At 36.1% G+C, this 19,291-nt stretch overlaps 1 protein-coding gene and 2 long non-coding RNA genes across 12 annotated transcripts in view; 2 read left to right on the top strand and 1 right to left on the bottom strand.

Moving 5' to 3' along the window:
* Positions 1–618: 618 nt before the first annotated feature.
* Positions 619–5,858, top strand: LOC124295136. 7 transcript variants are annotated; one of them, XR_006905051.1, is made up of 6 exons: positions 619–1,304; positions 1,392–1,515; positions 1,588–1,653; positions 2,294–2,528; positions 3,277–3,436; positions 4,230–5,858. It is a non-coding gene; the product is annotated as an uncharacterized LOC124295136 (long non-coding RNA). The 7 variants fall into 7 exon arrangements; XR_006905052.1 differs by having other exon boundaries at positions 620–1,304; positions 1,588–1,645; XR_006905048.1 differs by lacking the exon at positions 1,588–1,653 and adding an exon at positions 2,817–3,073 and having other exon boundaries at positions 628–1,304.
* Positions 5,859–6,842: 984 nt separating this feature from the next.
* LOC124295145 lies at positions 6,843–8,600 on the bottom strand. Its single transcript, XR_006905071.1, has 3 exons — positions 8,517–8,600; positions 8,215–8,447; positions 6,843–7,261 (listed from the first exon to the last, which is right to left on the bottom strand). It is a non-coding gene; the product is annotated as an uncharacterized LOC124295145 (long non-coding RNA).
* A 165-nt stretch (positions 8,601–8,765) lies between these two features.
* LOC107225769 (rab11 family-interacting protein 4) overlaps positions 8,766–19,291 on the top strand; it is a 76,633-nt gene continuing 66,107 nt past the window's right edge. For all 4 annotated transcript variants that reach the window (XM_015666339.2, XM_015666338.2, XM_015666337.2 and 1 more), the window contains exon 1: positions 8,766–9,145. The gene's annotated coding sequence lies outside the window, so the exon portion shown is untranslated. The remainder of the gene's footprint in view (positions 9,146–19,291) is intronic.

The following is a 19,291-nucleotide window of genomic DNA, read 5'->3' on the forward strand; positions in this document are numbered from 1 at the left end:
TTCGACACAGATATTTATCAACGTTCAGAGGTCGACAAATAAAAAATCTGTATAAGCCCACTCGTTTTAAATGCAGATACGTATACAATTTTTTTACATTACGATTAGTCAAATTGATGCAAGCAACAGAACAGTTTCATTAAACGTATATATACCCATACCACATTAATAAAAATCAGTATGTCGAATGAATTAATCAATTCGAGGTAGAATTTCAATTTTTACCGTCTCTAATTTTTCGAAAGTATCCAGGCTTTTGAGTTATAGCTACAGGTGTGCAAAATTTGGGCAACAGTTTTTCTTAGAAATTATACACAAACAAACATTCTTTTGTACATAGTAAACCAATAACCCCAACTTGGAAGCCTACAGAAACAGGCAATACTTAAAATGTTGGTGAACTGATTACACTTCACGAAACAACCATGACATAAAGTTCAAGCATTTTTTTCAATAATAAATATTTCTTGACTTTTATACGTGATTAGTAAACTGAGACGAGTTTTAGAAATTCTGGTTTTTTATTTACATCAATCAACACGAGATTTCGAAGAAATACAATGAAACGCAACCAACTCGCTATTCCTCATTTCTCAAGATGAGCTTCTTCTATAAATTTTGTCACTGAAGCGGCAGCGATTATTCGCTATTCAGACGCGAGACGTTCAAATCACGCGCCACGTTCAAACGTGGGTCACGTGGCTCGGCGCACATCGGCCATCATGGTATCAGGCGTCTGCTTTTCTGCGTCGTTGCGTTACATCTGCGCTGCTTGCATTGTCTGTCAGATATCGAGTTCGCGATCATTTATGAATTCAGTCAATGTTTGTGGCTAGGACTTGGAACCAATCAATCTCTTGCATTGACATATTTATCAACGTTGCAAGGTTAGAACGTGGTTAGAACGTATTTTAAATCTCAATATCGTCCTTAGCGTCAGACTTGGAAATTATATCTGCTACTAAACACCAAGTGAAGTATTCGTCGCTCCGTGCTGTCAAAATTTATTCTTCTAGAAATGCTTACCCTGCACCGATCAATCTTTTCGCTTTTTACGCTACGAACGGGTGGAAAACAGCAACGGTATTTTTCATCGTTCTCTGCGATGAAAGACCCGCACCACGGATGGATCGACGGAAAGATATTTAAGTCTCCGATAGCCAGCGTACCAGCCCCTAACCTCACTTCGCCTGTCTCTTCGTTAATATCTGACGAGGCAAGAATGATTTGTGACAATCAGTGGTTTCTTAATATTTTCGAAGTTTACAATTTTTACTTGAATATTGCTACTAAGGACCGTTCTGGTGATATTCAATTTGTTTCAATCTCAGTACAATGTGATATGTATACTGAATATGCGTTCTTACATCAGTTTTGACTGTATTTTGCAGATATCGTAACACGGTGCTTGAAGCAAAGTTACCTGAGCAACCAAGTGAAAATCAAGTAGTGCTAATTAGCTGTTCGCATTGTGTCTTGGCAAATTTCATCGGAAGACAAACTTCTGGCTTCAGAGTACGTATAATTATCAAGCTTTCAAATACTGTGAAAGCTTGATATTAACTGGATGCAATTGATGATTTACAGCGATATGGACAACGTTCCTAATAATCCAGAGAATCGTAACAATGCCCTACAACAAAAAGTAAGTCGGTAGTAAAAATGAGTAATACCTTTGTTGATTTATATAATTTATCGGCGAGTATTCTAGGTACTTCTAAATAATAAAAAATTCAAAATAGTTTCACAGTTCATTTTATCGTAAACGTTAAAAATTTGAAAACAGCCAATCGTTTCAGATGCAAGGATGTGGCCATCATTTTTTAGCTCAGTCGAGCAATATTTTACTGTATACAAGGTTCAAGACCAATTCGGCCTTCAACATTGTGCCAAAGAAAAAACGTACTCTGCATATCATGTTGTCTTATATATTTACTATGTTTATAACATAAAGTATACAGTATTAGCTGTGTCTTCGTCATATTGAGATGTTGCTCGGAAATAGATTCTACTCCTTCTAAACTATGTCAGATTGTAATTAGGTCAACTCATGCTATGCTACTATTTGCTCCATAAATTGCCTTATCACATTAAACAGTGTCTTCAAAAATAGTTGTAAGTGTGAAACTTATCAAATCAACTATTCGTAAATTTGTATCGGATTGTTAAAATAGCTCAATTCTTAGTACAAACATCAATGGTCTTCTCTGTTTACTGTTCAAACATTTATATCTATGCGTGAGAGTGTTCTAGTAATTTCTTTCTGAACTAAATCATGAGAGTTTTGTTTCAGATAAGAACTGCTTTGACTGATGTGTGAGATATAAATAAACACACCATGTTGTGTCATCTGAGATTGGAGTTGTCAAGTGACGTATGTGAAGGATTGTAGTCAGCCGCTGAGGTAATTAGAACAAAAAATGAATGAATGTATGAAGATAAGCAAGCACAAGTAGTCGTACATCGTCACAACCATGGGCTCGTAGGAAACTAGTGCGAATGTGATAATATGCTTACTGCAGTGAAAGGTCAGTTAACAAAATTCTTTAGAAGACATAGGTATTTGGATCATTCAAATAAGACTGATAGAAAATCTCTTGAATGTATGTATCTATGAGTACATAACACGTACTGCCCACTACAATCATGTGTGCTAGAAAATTTATACAAACAACACTGTATGTAAGAACTGGACACAGTTTGCAATATGTCGTTTAGATTATCAGATAGCAGGGACATTGGTTATTAGATCAATCAATTGTTCTTATATCGAATACTTAGTTATCCGATGTTCAGAGTAATAATAATGATTTTAGACAATGCAGATAAGCTTGACAAATAGTAACAACTTCTGAGATACCATGGTAAAATTTCAATAGAACGGGAAGTTCGCTGGATTTTTTCAAAAAATATCCTGATGCAAAGGAATGATGAAAAAATAGCAGATGGGATGAAAATAACTTGAAGAAAATGCGTCTTTTATTCGTCAATTGACTTTTAATACATTATTCTCTAAATGAATCTAATAATGGACTGAACGATTTTGAAGCCTGGAATTTTTTTTTTTAAACTTGTATGTGCTTTATCAAGTGATGTGCTTTTTTTTTGTACTATAATACTAATGAATTGATTCCACATAACACAAGTGAAATAACTTTTCATCAAACTGTGGCTTGTAATTGTAAATGAAATTGGATTGTTCTGGAAAAAGAGTTGGGTACCTGTAGATAAAATAATCGCTGATTGACTATGAAAATTCATATTTTCATGTTACAGAATTCTGTCTTCGTACAAGTAACGTAAATATAGACCAACCTGGAAGCTATTAATGAAAATTCTTGTTTGACCGGTGGTATTATCAAACAAGAAACTGAATTCGATCATTGCTGTCCTCAAATAGCCATGTTATCAATACTGGTAACCCCTCCTTTTCAAGGTAAACTTGATCACCAGCTTTATCTTGTTCGGAACTACTTGAACTCATACTTTTTGGGAGCAGAGTATTTTAGTGAGGTATTGCTCATGCTTCTCAGTATATATATATACGTATATCGATAAATCGTGGCTTCGTACATTGGACGTGTTGGTAAAAACTCCGAAATTGCTCTCGCGATCTGTTCCATTGTAGATTCAATCCCCAAGTTAAATGTAACTACTCAAATTTTTTCAAAGAAAATTTGCTTCTGTTTTTTTATAATTAATAATATTAAAACAGCAGTATTAACCTGCACCACTGACGATCGATAAATGGTTTGATTTCTTTACTCATATTCCAATATTCTTTCTACTTCGAAATGACGACAAAGAAGAACAAATTTACGATGTGCAGAAATTATCTTACCCGTCTATTCAATCATTCCGATCGAATTTTCAGCGGCATAACCGAATATCAATGCACGAAATGAGACTCTATTTCTTTTCTTAATTTCTTGTACTTCCCATTATATTCTTATTCAAATGGGTTTGTTAAACTAGGCCAAAATTGAAATACCAGGTAACTCTTCAACTTACTGAATCTTATCAAATAGGTAATGTATCGTCGCCAATGCGTGGTAGTACCGTTGTCTTGGAGCAAGAAGTGCAGTTGATACGTATCTTAACGTTTCACAAGCTTGGCACACAGATAAATATCAAGAATTTATTGTTCCTTGAAATGAGCTGTGCTGACAATTAGGTATAGTTGAATTTATAAGATGGTTTTAACAAGCTGTTGCTTTACTTATTGTTAGCAGATATCAATCAGCATCAAGTGGAGTTGACTGAAGTTGGGATTATCGGAATGGAGAGAAAAACCAAGTAACTCCAACCTCCGAACGAAATTTGCTGAAAATAAAATGGCTTTTGACAGCTTAGATTGATTACCACGAGCCGATATTAAAGAATGTATCACAGATGAAATCAGCCACTTGAGATTGTGATCTTGTTTTCCATCACACATCTAGTAGATTGGACATCAAAATGCTTACATATAAAATCCAACGGCACAAAATAATACTTGACAAAGATTTCGTAGCAAATCACAAAATATCAGTTAAGCTTGAATTTAACTCGATAATTAACTTTAGAAGAGCAATCAGATATTTAAGTAGGCACTTGAGAAATACCCGTCATCCCGAATCGTACACAAATGTATATTAATATCTAATTGCCACTTTGATATAAGTACTTTATGCGAAGAACTATGTATGTTCTGTTCTTTATTGCGTTGTATATACGTTTTACAAATTTGTTTATCATGTTGTAAACTCGGTCCATTCTATTACTTATCTCGGTAATTCCAATGCAATCATTCCGTGTTAACTCATTGTCAGGCCCCATTGTTGACAAATTACTGTCAAGTAAGGCTACACGTATTTTTATTTATGACATTAGCAAAGTTACTCAATGTGCTCATATATTTTTCGTCAACCATGATATGTGCCGTGACGTCAAATATGAAGCTCAAACACTTCTATTCGCAATAAAGGCATGTGTATACTGCGTATGCATGCATTTTATATGTTATTAGCATTATTATTATTATTATTATTAGCAAACCGCCAATTAGCTTATATTCTGATTATAGTCTTGTGACTTACACAGTGTAGTACTTTCTTTCTTTCTTTATTACATCGAGTTACAATGAAGTGCAACTTTTCTTTTCGAGTATTCAATTATTTATATTCATAGGCACGGGTGAATACAAAAAAATGCGAATTCGCTGCATTGCAAAAAGTTAGACCTACCTTCACCTAGGTCTTGAATTTTCAAATCTTTACCTGATTTATAAATTTGAATCCCCGACATGCCGGACAATCGTTGACACCACAGACTTTACCTAAAAAAATTCAGCAATATGAGTACGAAGATATGCTGAATTTAAATAAATTTTTCTTCATCAAAAACGAATGGATAAACGTCGTAATTCAATTCTTGAATATTCAAAAGTGGCTTGTCCTAATTTAAGAATATCTTGCTATGAATCAGTGATAAAAATAATCTAACAATCCAATCAACAGTTGATATGCTTTCCCATGACAACTACGTGATTTTATATAATTCTTTAGCCGGTATAGAATCCATTGAAGATTTTGGGATAAAAAAAGTGTTACCTACTAGTGGTAAGAGTTTTAACTAATAAGTGAGAGAAACACATTACCTTTTTGTTTTTCTCAAATTATACAAATATTGAGGTAAAAAAAAAACTGTGTACAATTTTTAGAATTTTATTGTTACCTACAATTTACCGTGCCTTAATGTACGCCCAATTTGACAAAAACGATGACACCTCCATTTTCTATCCTAATCATGTGTGCCTATGAATAAAACTTGCATTACCACGGTCTTTCAGTGCAGACCAGTATTCAAAAAAAATTTGATACGTAAATAACAGTGCCATAAAATACTTTCATCTGTGAGTTGTAGCCCATTTTAAGAATTCTTAGTGATTAGAACTTTGTTAAAACCGAAATTATGCTTCGGCTGTTCTAATTGTCAGTTTATTTTCCATGGAATGATAATTGATACGTAACTAGAGACAAAAATAGTGTATCTAACGACGATCACGTTGATTTCTCCGCTCATTTTGTACCCAAGTTTGAACTTGTTCAACAAATTTCGCAATGAAAAATGTTTTCCTCTGCGTTGTGAACTCTAAATTTTTTGGACATAATTTCATGCCAAACATTTTCATCGAAGGGTTAGTTTTTATACCAAATAGTCGACGAATATTTTATCATTTTTGAGAATATAGTGTACAGAAGTCACCACTTGTGTACACCTACTGCTACACTGAACTGGCATTGTTAACTCTGAAAAGTGTAAGTATCCGTATAAACGCTATAACTTGCGAATTCGCGTGTATCTAGTCATTTTTTTTTCACAAATTCATTTTTTGTATTCAATTTTATGACGTAATGACTGGCTGCTTAAGTGCTCTCCGTCGTTTTATATTTACCATTTGAAATTTATTGTAGAGGCACAATTACTTTTCATCAGCTAAATGGATGTAGGGAAAGTACTGGTTTCTGTCAAAGATGACTTCCCAGTTTTAACAAATTTTCACCTTTTCGAATTCCGAGCATCCGAAAAAGAGGCTTTTAGAAAAATTTATTTCTATTTATTTATCTGTTTACCTATCCAGACGAACTACCGCGATGATCTCGGAAACGGCTCGATGAAACAATCTGATAATTACAAGTTTATACGAAGTACATAGCAAGTATTTTACAAATTACTATAAAAAGATTAAAACGCTGCAATAGGAAACAATTTTATTAAATATACAGAAACCATTTTATGAGTAAAAGAAAATACTAAGTATAAATTTTTCAGATAATAGTCGATACCTCTAGTAACTGAATTGGTTTGACAAGTAACGAAAAGTGCCGCGAAAAGTATTTCTGGGGTCGTATTTGTCACCTTAATTCAGAATACAAAAGAGAACAAAGCGTTATGAAGATATAAGTTATTGACATTTTGACTCAGCAAATCGCATGCGGTTTTTCTATTGAAACAACCTTTTGTACAACCTGACGGAAGAAAAAGGAATAGATTCAAATGACATGGGTCAAATGTCGTGGTATATCAAGTCCCACCAGAGCTGTATTATAATGTTTAGCGCACTTGAATCGTCATCTCTCCTCGCTGCGCAGGATGATATACCTATAAATATATTTATGTAAGGTCAGAGTGTGGAGGTCCTTTTCTTTCTCATGAGAATCACGTTTAAGATTGGCTGCAGCATTGATGAACGTGTACAGACATCGCTGCACCTACACACCTCAAGATCAAAAAGAGAATGGCTCAGGTCAGACAATGGGAATACTGGAGGTGTACAGTGACGGGTCGTATTTATCGATAGACGTTAATCCGCAATGTGTTCGATAACAGTTATTTATTATATTTCCTCAATCAATCATAATAAATAATTCATCGCATTTTAAATAAACACCTAAATAAATAAAAAAAACTTGATCTAAATCGGAAACAAGGTCAAGTGATCCAATCTACAAAAATTGTTCTCGAATGCATCCGTTCATTTGAACTGTCCCTGTCCTATTTCTACAGTGTAATTCAGTCTAAACGACTTTTAATGAATCCAAAATAACTGCTATTAGTTGAATCAAACGTAGGAATTAGTAGTTTAAATTGACGAGCGAAGAAAAGCAATATAGTAGGGAATCGTAGCGGTTTTAGCAGCGTACTGTTCTGCTCTCCAAATTTCCCCAGACAGTAAGCGTAGTTGTAAACGACGACTGTCGCGTTGCTACTAAAGCGAATGAATGAATCAAGGATAACTCTAACTTTTTCTATAATTTATCTTTCATTGTTTCGTAATTTCTTCGTACTATTATCACCTTCTTTCCAAGTTTCTAGTCTTCACAATGGAGTTTTTGTTCAACAGGCGCCAGTGGCGTTCACGTCAAACTTTCTAACGATAACTTTAAACACTTGTGGCGTGGCGTTGCGCCGCGCGTTGCTCTTTTGCAGCCAGTGTCCATTCGTACCGGGAACATTTTCGTTCACAAATTTCAACACAAGAAGAATTAAATAATAATCTCCGTTCACAAATATGCTTCTATTAACACAAGGGTGACAAGCGTATATTACAAACGAAAAATAAAATTCGCAATTTTCACCTAAAAAATTATTTGTCGTCGCAAAATAATACTTTGGCCAAAAAAACTCGAGCGACGAGTAAAACTATCAAGTAACGTTAAGAAAATTAAATACTTCTCGACAGGTTAGAAAATCATTTAGCCACATCTCCTCGAATTTTGTCAAATTTAGTCCACTATTCGACCGAAAGAACATCCCTTTCCTGCAAACGAGTCACGATCCTACTCGCGGATAGAGAAATTTGCATCTATTTCGAGGTCATTCGTGAAGACGAGTTGCACTCTCTTCGACAGCAGAAATTCGGATTCTTCGAAACTGATTCAATATGGCGAGCAGAAGGACGAATTCTGAAAGTCCCCAGAGGTAATAATATAAAAAGAAAAATGAATGAGACAAAAAAAAACATCCCCACTTACTGTTACATCCAACGAAAACGGATGGCGAGGTTGTCACTCTACGATAATTCGCACCGTTGACGCATTACGTAACCGTCGTACGAGCTCGGCGCGCATTGGCGGTTGAGAGACACTGGTGATCCCTCGTACCTGCAGGTAACAGCCTACATTTCTAGTTTTATTTTTCACCGTCTCTGCGCATGCGCGAGAGGCCTCGCAAGCAATGCTTCGCGTATGGTGTAGGTAGCTCGGTTATTGGTGCTGGCACCGAGGTTTCTCAGTTCGGTTGAACGTCTGATCAACGGCTCGTCGTCGCACGGTGACATATCCGAGACCAGGCGCAGGTGCCCGTCGTGTTTACGTCGTGCCTTTGCATTCGCAACGGTTTATATTATGCTCGCCTCATCTTCGATTCAATGCTAAAATACCCAAAGGCGAATAGTTAGTTGTTTTTGTTTGGTGCTAATTGTTGTAGTGGTGATCGCAAGTGGTTTTGCGGATCAGTTCTGTTGTGTACAAACACACGCACACACAGCGTGTCGAATCGTGCACCCTGCCAAGTAAATTGCAAGAACCCCAGACACCCGGGTGCTTTTGGATTACACACGTATACGGAAATTGGCAGCAACTCAAAACACCTTAAACTCAAGGTGAGTCTTCGCCCCTGATCTTCGCTACTTGTCGGTTCATTTTCGCTCCTTTTCTCTCTATCTCTCTCTCTAAAATTATGTGTCACAAGCAGTATGCATACGTTTCCGTGCACTTGCTAATAGGGTCGTGAAATCAATTCTTAATAGTTTTATTCATCTTCGTTGCAAGGATACCTACTTGGATGATTTTTTACGCGGAGAAATGGAAAGCGTTAAGTCAATGTGTATTCCACAGTACACAAGCCCATAATTCGCGTGACGCGCGGTGAAGTTTCAAAAATATTCCTTTGCTGTATTTCACGAACATAGAATACACAGATGAGATCGTGTCCCTTACGTCATTCGGCCGGTGACCGCTGCGCCGCATAGTCTGTATACAGAGTTGAAGTAGGTTGCCTGGAAAGGGGGGAGGAGACATTTTTCTCACACGCTGCATTCAGAATTTGGTGAAAATGTATTGGCGAGATAGTTAAATAGCTGTTTTGCTCGATGCTCAGCTTAATCAAACACTTTTGAATTTTCGTGAGTATCGTTGTCGTTTTGAATTCAACAAAAACAAAACAAAAAACGGAGATGACCGTGACGTTGCGTTGTTTCGAGTTCTTCTCTTCTTTGTTGCTTGCTTCATTTGCTTTTGATAGTCCTGTGTCCAGCGGCTTGTTATTCTTGTTATTGGATCGTAACATTTCAATTGGCAACCGTACAGACGTGGGATTTTAACGATCGTTTTTGTCAAGCTTCACTATTTCAACTACCGGAGTTTTTGTTTTTTCAGATGTCTGTAAATGTGGTTAGTCAGGACTCGATTACATATTTTCCTATTTCTATTCACCCTGACCCGCTTTAGCGCAGTAATTATACGCGTGTCCGTATTCGTGGATCGTTTTTATTCGTACATATCGTTGAAAACACGTATAATGAAGAAACTGTAGTCTACCGCAAAAGGATAACTGGCGGAAGATTGTTGTACACGAAATGCAACATAGATTTGATATTTGTAACACTGGGTCTGTGCAAGATCGTCATCAATCGTGTAGTATAGTTGAATGTTGGGAAAAAGGAATATTAACTTTTTGAACCATAAATTTTTTCTTACAGTCAAATTCCATGAAACTGGGTCCATGTATAAGGATTCTTGAGTTTGCTGATTTCAAAAATGGGTTCAGATCTGAGAAATTTTCAAAACTTCAAATGGCGGATCCAATTTGAGCGAATAGAATCAATTTTTATATCTTCAATCTGCCATATTTTGAATTTTGAAATTCTGACATCAGATTCGTTTCCAGCCACCCAGAAAACCCCCGAATAACAAATTTCAAGCGAAACGGATCATTTTTATATTTTCAGTCCGCCATATTGAAACCGCAATTTTGAATTTTTTGAAATTCCGACATCAGATTCGTTTTTAGTGACTTCAAAATCCAAGATTACCGAGTTCGATTTTTTAGTCTTTAGATTTTGTAAAAACAGGCATTTTCAACACTTTGTTTATCCATAGCGCCTATTATATTCACAGAATCATTATAATCCTTCTTAAAACATCAACATTGATATCTTAGAAGTCCAATCATGCAAAAAACTGACAACGATACCTCAAAAATTGAATATAAATCTTGAATCACCGATTCGAAAAAGGTGTCTCATATATGTTGCGCTGTGGCGCAAAGGGTTAATCGGTAATATATACTTGAACTTGTGTAAATCATCCTAGTATCGTAATAAAATTTATAAAGTAAACGATTCACGAGTGCAGGTAATTTATATATTTTTGATTAAGGAACAATGTCGGTGGTAATTTAATTTTATTCAAAGCGAAAACACAACGGCAGCCCGTTTCAGAAACGTTAACTCCATGAGACTTCGATCTGCGGCGGCAGGAGCAGAGAGTTTACTTGTGAGTAATCACAAATTGAAGTTGCGCGTTGCGGTTCGTTTTGATTTTAAGTAGGCAGACGGTACGAGGTCGTCCGCATCGTTATCTCAATTGGCATAAGGTTCATGTACGTATTAGGCATGAGGAACGGTGACACGACGACGGGCTTGCACTTGTGCACAAATTTTAGTTTCAGGAATGAGTAAGTATGCGAAGACGACTCCTATCTGTCCATACATGTGTGTTTGATTCATTGCACGTTACAGAGATCCTCACGCCCACGTAAGAAATTTTCTAAACAACGCGACGAATTTTATTCAAATACTTACGGTAACACTCGCTTCATAAGCCGCAGCTGCGAATTCCAGAAGTTTGTCATCATAAATATTAATTGCCGTAACCTCTTTACCTTTTGTCTAATATGGATATACGTACCTTCTAGGTGTCTATTATATAGCAATGGAATTGTAACAACTGTTAAATGACCTAGGAGTTCGTGAAATGATTTAGGAGAGGGACGGAAGATAGATAAATAGATAGGTAGATGTGTACATTAATATCCATATCAATGCTCGAAAAAGCAAAAGAGGTTTATACACATTTCATGATATTGCACATACAACGAGCATAAATCTTCTGAGAAGAGGAAGACGACTAGACGAGTCGTCGAATTCAGTTTCGAAATAACTAAGAGTGATGGAAATCTTTGAAATATTACAATATACTTGTTTGGATATTACTGTAACTGAAAGATATGTTAATAGTCAGATATAAATATAATAAATGTTGCATTAATAATAAAACGCATTACTTCATGCTCAATCAAAGCGAATTGGTCGGCAAGTAACGATTTATTTTGCGCAATGGATTTAAAGTACGTACTTTTTTTTTTTTTATAAACGAAAACCGCTATTTCGCGACTTGGGAATTGTCTGAATTCGAGTAAATCGTAATAAAGTAGGACACACTCATATTTTGAAATCCAAGTTTCTTTAAAGGCATTGGAAACTTGAATATAGTGAATTTCTTTCCAATGTTTTGTTACGATAACGTTAACAACTTCAGTCTCGTTCAAATTTCATACGAAATGCCGAAGAAATAAATATGTCACATCCATCATTCGGAGTAATTCGATCGTTACTTGCCGACCGGTTCTGTTTGATTAACCGTGAAGAACATGTCAAGTTATCGATATCCGGACGGATGTGCCGTTATCTTTCGAACATTTGAAAAAATGACAGACCATTGCGAAGTAAATTTCAATTCAGATTGCATTTTTCGATGAATTGAATTCCGTAGCATGGCTTACAAATTTTTTCTCGTGAATTCCAGTACGAAATGAATCAGCCAAAGTTTTGTATTGTTCCTCTTTCCAGAAAATGATCACTCTAGAAAAGTTTCACTCTTTACATTTTTCGATAAAATTTCTCATATTTATGAAATATATGTATGGATAATTTTGAAAGAGTTAAATTGTTTAAATAATCTATAGCCGAAGGTAATAAGACGATTCGGTGTTTCCTTTTTACTTCCAGTTCCTCGAGTTACTTCCTTTGCTCATTGCTCCGTGTAAATCCTTGTTTAAAAAATTCGCTTCAGATACACGTTGTCAAATATATATCTTCCGATGAAAAGTATTCCTATTAAATGATTTTTTTCTACATCTACCTGTGACGCATCGTGGCGCCATTGTTAAATAAACTATTGAATATTTATAGGCCTGCCGGCCTGCCGGAATTTTACGAAAACACACGTTTCACAGCTTTATAAATATCGTTCAATTAGCTCTATGAAATTAGAATAAACCGCCTTGTCAATAATGATAATATTGGTCTGTGTTTATGCTAGAATATTATAATATCAACGCAAGTCGAAAAGGTACTCTGCATATTCGGCAGGTCTATGTCCAGGGTGTCTACTGCTCCTTAAATATCCTTCAATCCTGGAACTAATCTGGGAAACAAAAATTACTCCTTAGGTCCTGGACAAGTTCTGGAATATTTTGATTTATCCTGGAAAATTTGATATAATACATTTTTGATTGAAAACTGCGACATTTTATTTGTAACACGCGGCCTTGAATGCGTTAAATTTTAACAAATGGATCATGCAGTCCTTAGCAATTCGTTCTGTATATGAACTACTACATATATGCATAAATTTTTTGATCCAACACCTATTCAACATTCCTATCCTTGAAAATTCGTACGAACACAAAATTAAGGTTCCAGAATTTTTTACAATCTATTGTCCAGAAAACTTCTGGAATGGTCCTGGAATTTAAATTCTTAATTACAGTAGACACCCTGCATCTCGAACGATGTATAGTTACAATAACGAAGTTCATTTCGTGGTGTAGAAAACGAGTTTGTTTTTATGAGTACGCGAAAAAATTCTACGTTTATCAAAAAGAATTCCGAAGATCTGGCAATCGTTGTCCAGACGTTTTCAGGGGCTAGGTTGAAATTCCGAATTTTAAAAGTTCCGAAAGCACCAAATTCCGAATTTTTTGATGGCGAAACTTGAAGTAAAGAAATCAAACTTGGACGAAACATCAATGTTTCGAATGGTCCGAAACCCGACACTCAAAGTTCCATAAATGCAAAAGAAAGGGTAAAATTCCGAAAGGACAAAATGCCGAAAGGGCATAACTCCGAACAAGTTGAGATTCCGAATTAGGAACTTTTCAAATTCGGAACTTGAACCCTGCCCCGTTTTTCAGGATGAGTTTAAATGGAAGTGCGTCATTCAATGTTATATTACATGAAACCCAACACATTGCAGGCGAAACCAACGCGATTAGATGCCTCGTGCAACAATATCGAGAACCGCATTGTATTGTGTTACCAAAATAATTATCCATCGAGCTACGCCCCCGTAATCATTGTATATATGGAGTATTCCACGTCAAATTAGCAGCCCATGTTCCTCATTCTCTTCGATTTTAATAATTTTTTGGTATGATGTTCATACCAACCCAAAAAGGTTTCGGAATTTTTTTCAGATTTTTTTCCAACGTTGAACTTTGAAATAAATCGAAAAAACAAATCCGAAAACAACATTTTTAAAAATCTGAAGTAATTCACACAGATTCTATGATTTGAAATGTGATTTTCAAGCATCACATGATAATGAAACCTCAATACTTACTATTTTTTTTCGAAAGTTTGTAGTTTTTCCATGTCGGAATTGGAGTTTCTGTTTTTTGATCCCCGGTCTAAATAGATCACAGAATCATGACAATAATGTGATTCCGCAATCTTTTAGATCGAGGCATATAAAAAATACAAAAGCAAAAACAATTCCGTCACGGAAGAAAATAAAACTTTGCGAAAAAAATAGTAAATATTGAGTTTCCATTATCGTGTGTTGCTGAAAAATTACATTTTGAAACATAGAAACCGTCTCAGTTTTTTAAGAATTTTACAAACCGCGTTTTCGTAACTGATTTAGCGATTTTGTATAAATTTCACCAGTGGCTGAAGGAAAGTTGGTAAGAACATCATACTAAAAAATGGTTCAAATCGAAGAGGATGAGGTTCATGGGCTGCTAATTTGACTTAGAATCTCCCATATATAACCTGATCTCCCTCACGCACTCGTCCTACGCTATACTTCCTCGGTTTCTTATGGGTCATTCGGAGTCAATTTTAAGATCAGAGCGCGTACCTGGTTTATACACCCGCACATACGTACATACATTCCGACTACCTTCGAACCCTGCAAACCGCTTGAAATTCTTTCTTGGCACGACGAGGTTTAGTCACGAGCTGAGGACGGGGACGTGGCTTGTTTGCCTCTTAGAATTTCACGCGTCATATTATATGCTGCATACCTTTACGTATCGCTCACTTCGCACTCTCCAAAAATCCTTGGATTTCGAATGATCAAGCGTGTATTTTCACTATACAGAAAACTGTGAATGGTGTTACGTATGATAATAAAACATCTAGTCTACGATTGGAACTGACGGAATTTGTCGTTTTATACCATTCGGTCTGCGCTAATAAATGACTATTGGTCACAGAAAGAAACAATAAAATATCTGTTCGTTGAAGATTATCGTTTTTATTATGATTCTTTGAGTTTATTGGTGCACCAATTATAACCTATAGGAATAGAACAGGCACTACCTCTATAATACTTGAGTGAAATATCAATAAAAATAGTCTTTATCGTGACAGATACTATTTAAGTCTTCATCAACAGCAATTTACAGTTATAATATTTTGTTTACGGTTGATTTCTTGCGCTATGAAAACAACAGCGACTTGCGCACAATTCTTGTACTGCAATCCATGATACATAAACTTTATTTGAGTCAGGTGCGTACCACGAGCTTGAGATAAAATATAAAAAAGTGACATTTTTTCAAAGGGTTTTCATTCAGATCTAAAAACCCAAAATATTACACCGAAAAGTAACGCAATGTCGAAACACTGAATGTTTCGAAACAAAAACTGTCCGCCCTGAATTTTCCTGAAAGAATTTTGCGTTTTCTATGGTACCTGCACGTGCACCTCTCAAGTCCAATACTTGGTGAATACTTTTCTGCGCCACTTTTAACAGCGAGGAAGCATGTTTCGTTGGGCAAGATGCGCACTGAATAGAAACAGTGAACATATTGTTTTCTCAAGAAAACTTTGGCTTCGTGTGAGTAAGCAAATTTCTGTTTCGAAGGACAAAAATTAAGTGAATATTGCTGATTTTTAGTTCAACCTAGAAATTACTCCATAAAGCGATACTTATACCCAGATATCGGTGCAGTTGATCATATTTTCTTGCAAGACTACACGAAATCCAGAAAAATTGGCCGAAAGAAAAAAAAAAACTTTGGCTAGTTCGACCAAAGTTTTTCTTCAAGTGTCGAATTACACAGGTGGATGAACAGCCTCAGGTATGAATTCTTTCTACCAACAGATCCCGGAAACCCTCTGCAATCTCTTCGACCCTAAGCTAGAGTCTGATTCCTGATGCGCCTACAGGAAAGGTGGATTTTTATTGTGATCTAAGTGGTCGTAAGAGTAAAATCCAACCACGAGTCTGAACACATAATTTCCTCGTCGCGATCATCCTTTCTATTATATTCGAATGCTGAATCTGATTCAATGAAAGTCGACTTTCATCTATCTGCTGTATGACTGACTGTTCATGCTCCACGAATTAGCGGTCAGGTCTTGAGTATTCAAGCGAACGTTGCAATGCGCTGCATGCAGCCATTAGAATGGGTGCATCTTTGCAGCGGATTATTTATCAGAATAATTGACGCATTTGCGAATTTGAGTTTAATGACTAAAGGTTTTTCCTTGAAACATGGCACAACTTTTATAAATTTTTCTCTTTGCAGAGTTATCATATGTACATAATTTATATTACAGGATTTTTTTTCTTACGTAGATACAGTATTAACTGAAATTAGTATGAAATCGGAGAAACCGCCACTCCTTGAGTCTTTAATTTGTTTCGAAATGAAACGAGAACATGACCATGGATTAATCGTATAATATCCAACAGGTGTGACAATCGATTTCAACAAGTTTAAACCCACGTACCTCCCTAATTACCTATTTCACAGTTCTAATTTTTTACTTTGCCGCATATGTTTGTCCGTAAATTTAGGCGTATTGTATACGAGGGTCTAAACGTGTCGAAATTAAGGTTTCGTTGTTTTTATTACAGGCGTACGGCTTCTTCTGCCCGGGGGGTTTTGTTCACGGCTACTGGTTACCGCAGGCTTCGTTGTTATAGTTATAACTAAGTATAGAGAGCCGCTCTCTTCGCGTTAACGTATTTATTTACTCACGTGACGGCGATGGGCAGCAAATCAACTTGCAGCCTGCGCTTCCAACGCTTTCAGGCGAGCTTTAAAAGACTCCGGGTAGTCTGGTACAGAAAACAAAGACAATCAGCAGGAATACCTGTATAACACTGCGTCGCGTCGGGTCTTTGTTCACCACTATCGGTACTGGGTCAGTTTACTTTACGCTGATTGGAACGTGTGTCGCGAGTTGAAAGTCTCGACCGAACTCACCTTCGTACGATAAGAATAAAGGAAATGGATACACCATCGGCGGGAAGAATAATAAAGCTGAAGGTTAATATTTGGATTTAACAGGTGTTTGTGATAACGCTGATGGAAATAAGGCTGTGTATTGGGCATTCCGCGTCGATTCGACCAGGGTCTAACCCTCAGCCTCTTGGATTTGGTTCGAGATTTTTTATATTGTTGTCCCAATTCGAAAAATCATTTCAGCCCTCTTTCAGATTTTTCCTACCTTCCAGGTGCCCCAAATTATATAAATTCTGTGGTTGAAACTGAAAATGTTTGAACCAAAGTCGAAGTAGGCAGGCGAAACGGTGATTTTGTATTAGATATCATTTTAAATAATATGTAACTTTTTTTAAATTCATTTCGATTTTTTTTCTTAATTTTCAGGGTTCGATATGCTGATTATGTCTCCACTGACACAAAAACAATCTGCAAATTTCAATTGAAATTCAGAAATAACATTCAAAATTCAAAACCAGTTTTTTAGTTATTTTGATTTTTCAAGTTATAATTTTTATTAAAATTTATGTGTTGTTGCTTTATTACGGAAGATACATCGAAGCCTGAAAATTCCCTCCAAAAAAATGTAAGAAAAAAAAAAAAAAATGATGGATTGGTTAAATAATTAATAAAAACTTTCTGTTTTGCCTGCTCTCTTTTAGTTGAAATATTTTTGGCTTCTCCCATACAATTTATGTAAGTTTTTAATATTTTTCAAAAATGTGGGAATCACTGTTAAAATACCATTTAAGGAGCTCTGAAAAACCTGAAAAAAATTGGAATGATTTTTAGAGTTGAAGCAACAATATAAAAAATCGCGTACTAAATCCGAGAGGGTGAGAATCAGAAGTGCCTCGTATATAGAGTTGAACATTAAATTTTGTCAGATTTCGTGGAGAGCTAATTGTTTTGTAATTTATTACATTGCAAACCAGCTAACTCGATGACGATTTAACTTTGTGGAATATTGTGTTGATATCAGTTCAATGATAAAAAAATATGTTCATTCCGTGTTCAATTGCAAGTCGCACGAGGCAAATGTTGAAATGAATCTTCCTCAACACAATATAGCTATAAGGAATGGGGATAATACGAAAACAATCGTGACTGGACGAATGGTACAAGGTATAACAATAGACCGGGTTGAGTAGGATTACTCCGTAGTTTTGTGAGCATATGTTGAGGTTCTGCAGTCACGAAATCTGATTAAATCTTCGGCAAGTTAGTCACGTTACTGCATCGACGCATGTTTAAGAAAAATTACTAATTCGCACCTTTATGACTTTCCGAAATTTAGTAAACCATTCACTGAGAAAAATTTCATTTATTATAGTAACTAGAAAAATTCAGTAAAACAGGTGTCGTTAAAAAAAACTATTCGAATATTGTTGGAATTACGAAAAAAGAGGTACGCGTAACCATTTTGGGCTACGTTCGATCCTATTTTGGTTATTGCAACGCAAAATCAGTTTGCGAGGTTTACTCTACTTTTTTAGTTAAGTAAGGCTTTAACGCCAATTTATTGTTGCACAAGCATTAAATTTTCGCAACAGTGATCGTAATGAGAAAGAATAGTAACGGATAATAGACTTTCTGGTAACAGCTAGAAAACCAATTTTCATTATCTACCTAGAACTGTATTTTTCGGTTGTGGTAAAAAATCGAAATAGTTAAGGACTGAGCGTTAACCGGAACTAAAAATTTCTCTCGCGATCGGTGTTGTAAATAAAATGTACTCTTATTTTGAAGAGCCAACTCCTCGAAAGTGATTCTCTTTACCCTGTTGTATCGTCGTAGGCCAACGTTACTAACTTCAGCCTCGTCACAATTGTCCATTGCAGGAAAATGATGAATTGTTCGGTTAGCTGGCAAGCCCGCGTTTAATTGCGCATCTTATACCCGCATTCTGTTGTTTCCGTCTCCTCGTCGTCTGCGTAATGTATAGTCGTATACCCTTTCATTACAATTCGTATACATAACGGGTCCCTGTGTTTAGTTCCACCTCGAAACGTCGTCGCGCAGCTTACGACAAAGATCACAGTATACGTTATCGGTACCTACCTATGTTTGTGTAGGTTATACGGTTACCGGCTGTATTTAATTGCTCGAAACGACCGAATCAGTCACTCGAAATCATTCCATTTTGTATTATAGGCACGTATCCCGAAAGCTTATTACACGGTATTAATCTTCGAGGAAACTGTAAAATGAGTACAGATCTGAC

Source organism: Neodiprion lecontei, chromosome 6 (genome assembly GCF_021901455.1).
Source record: "Neodiprion lecontei isolate iyNeoLeco1 chromosome 6, iyNeoLeco1.1, whole genome shotgun sequence".
Lineage (NCBI taxonomy): Eukaryota > Metazoa > Arthropoda > Insecta > Hymenoptera > Diprionidae > Neodiprion > Neodiprion lecontei.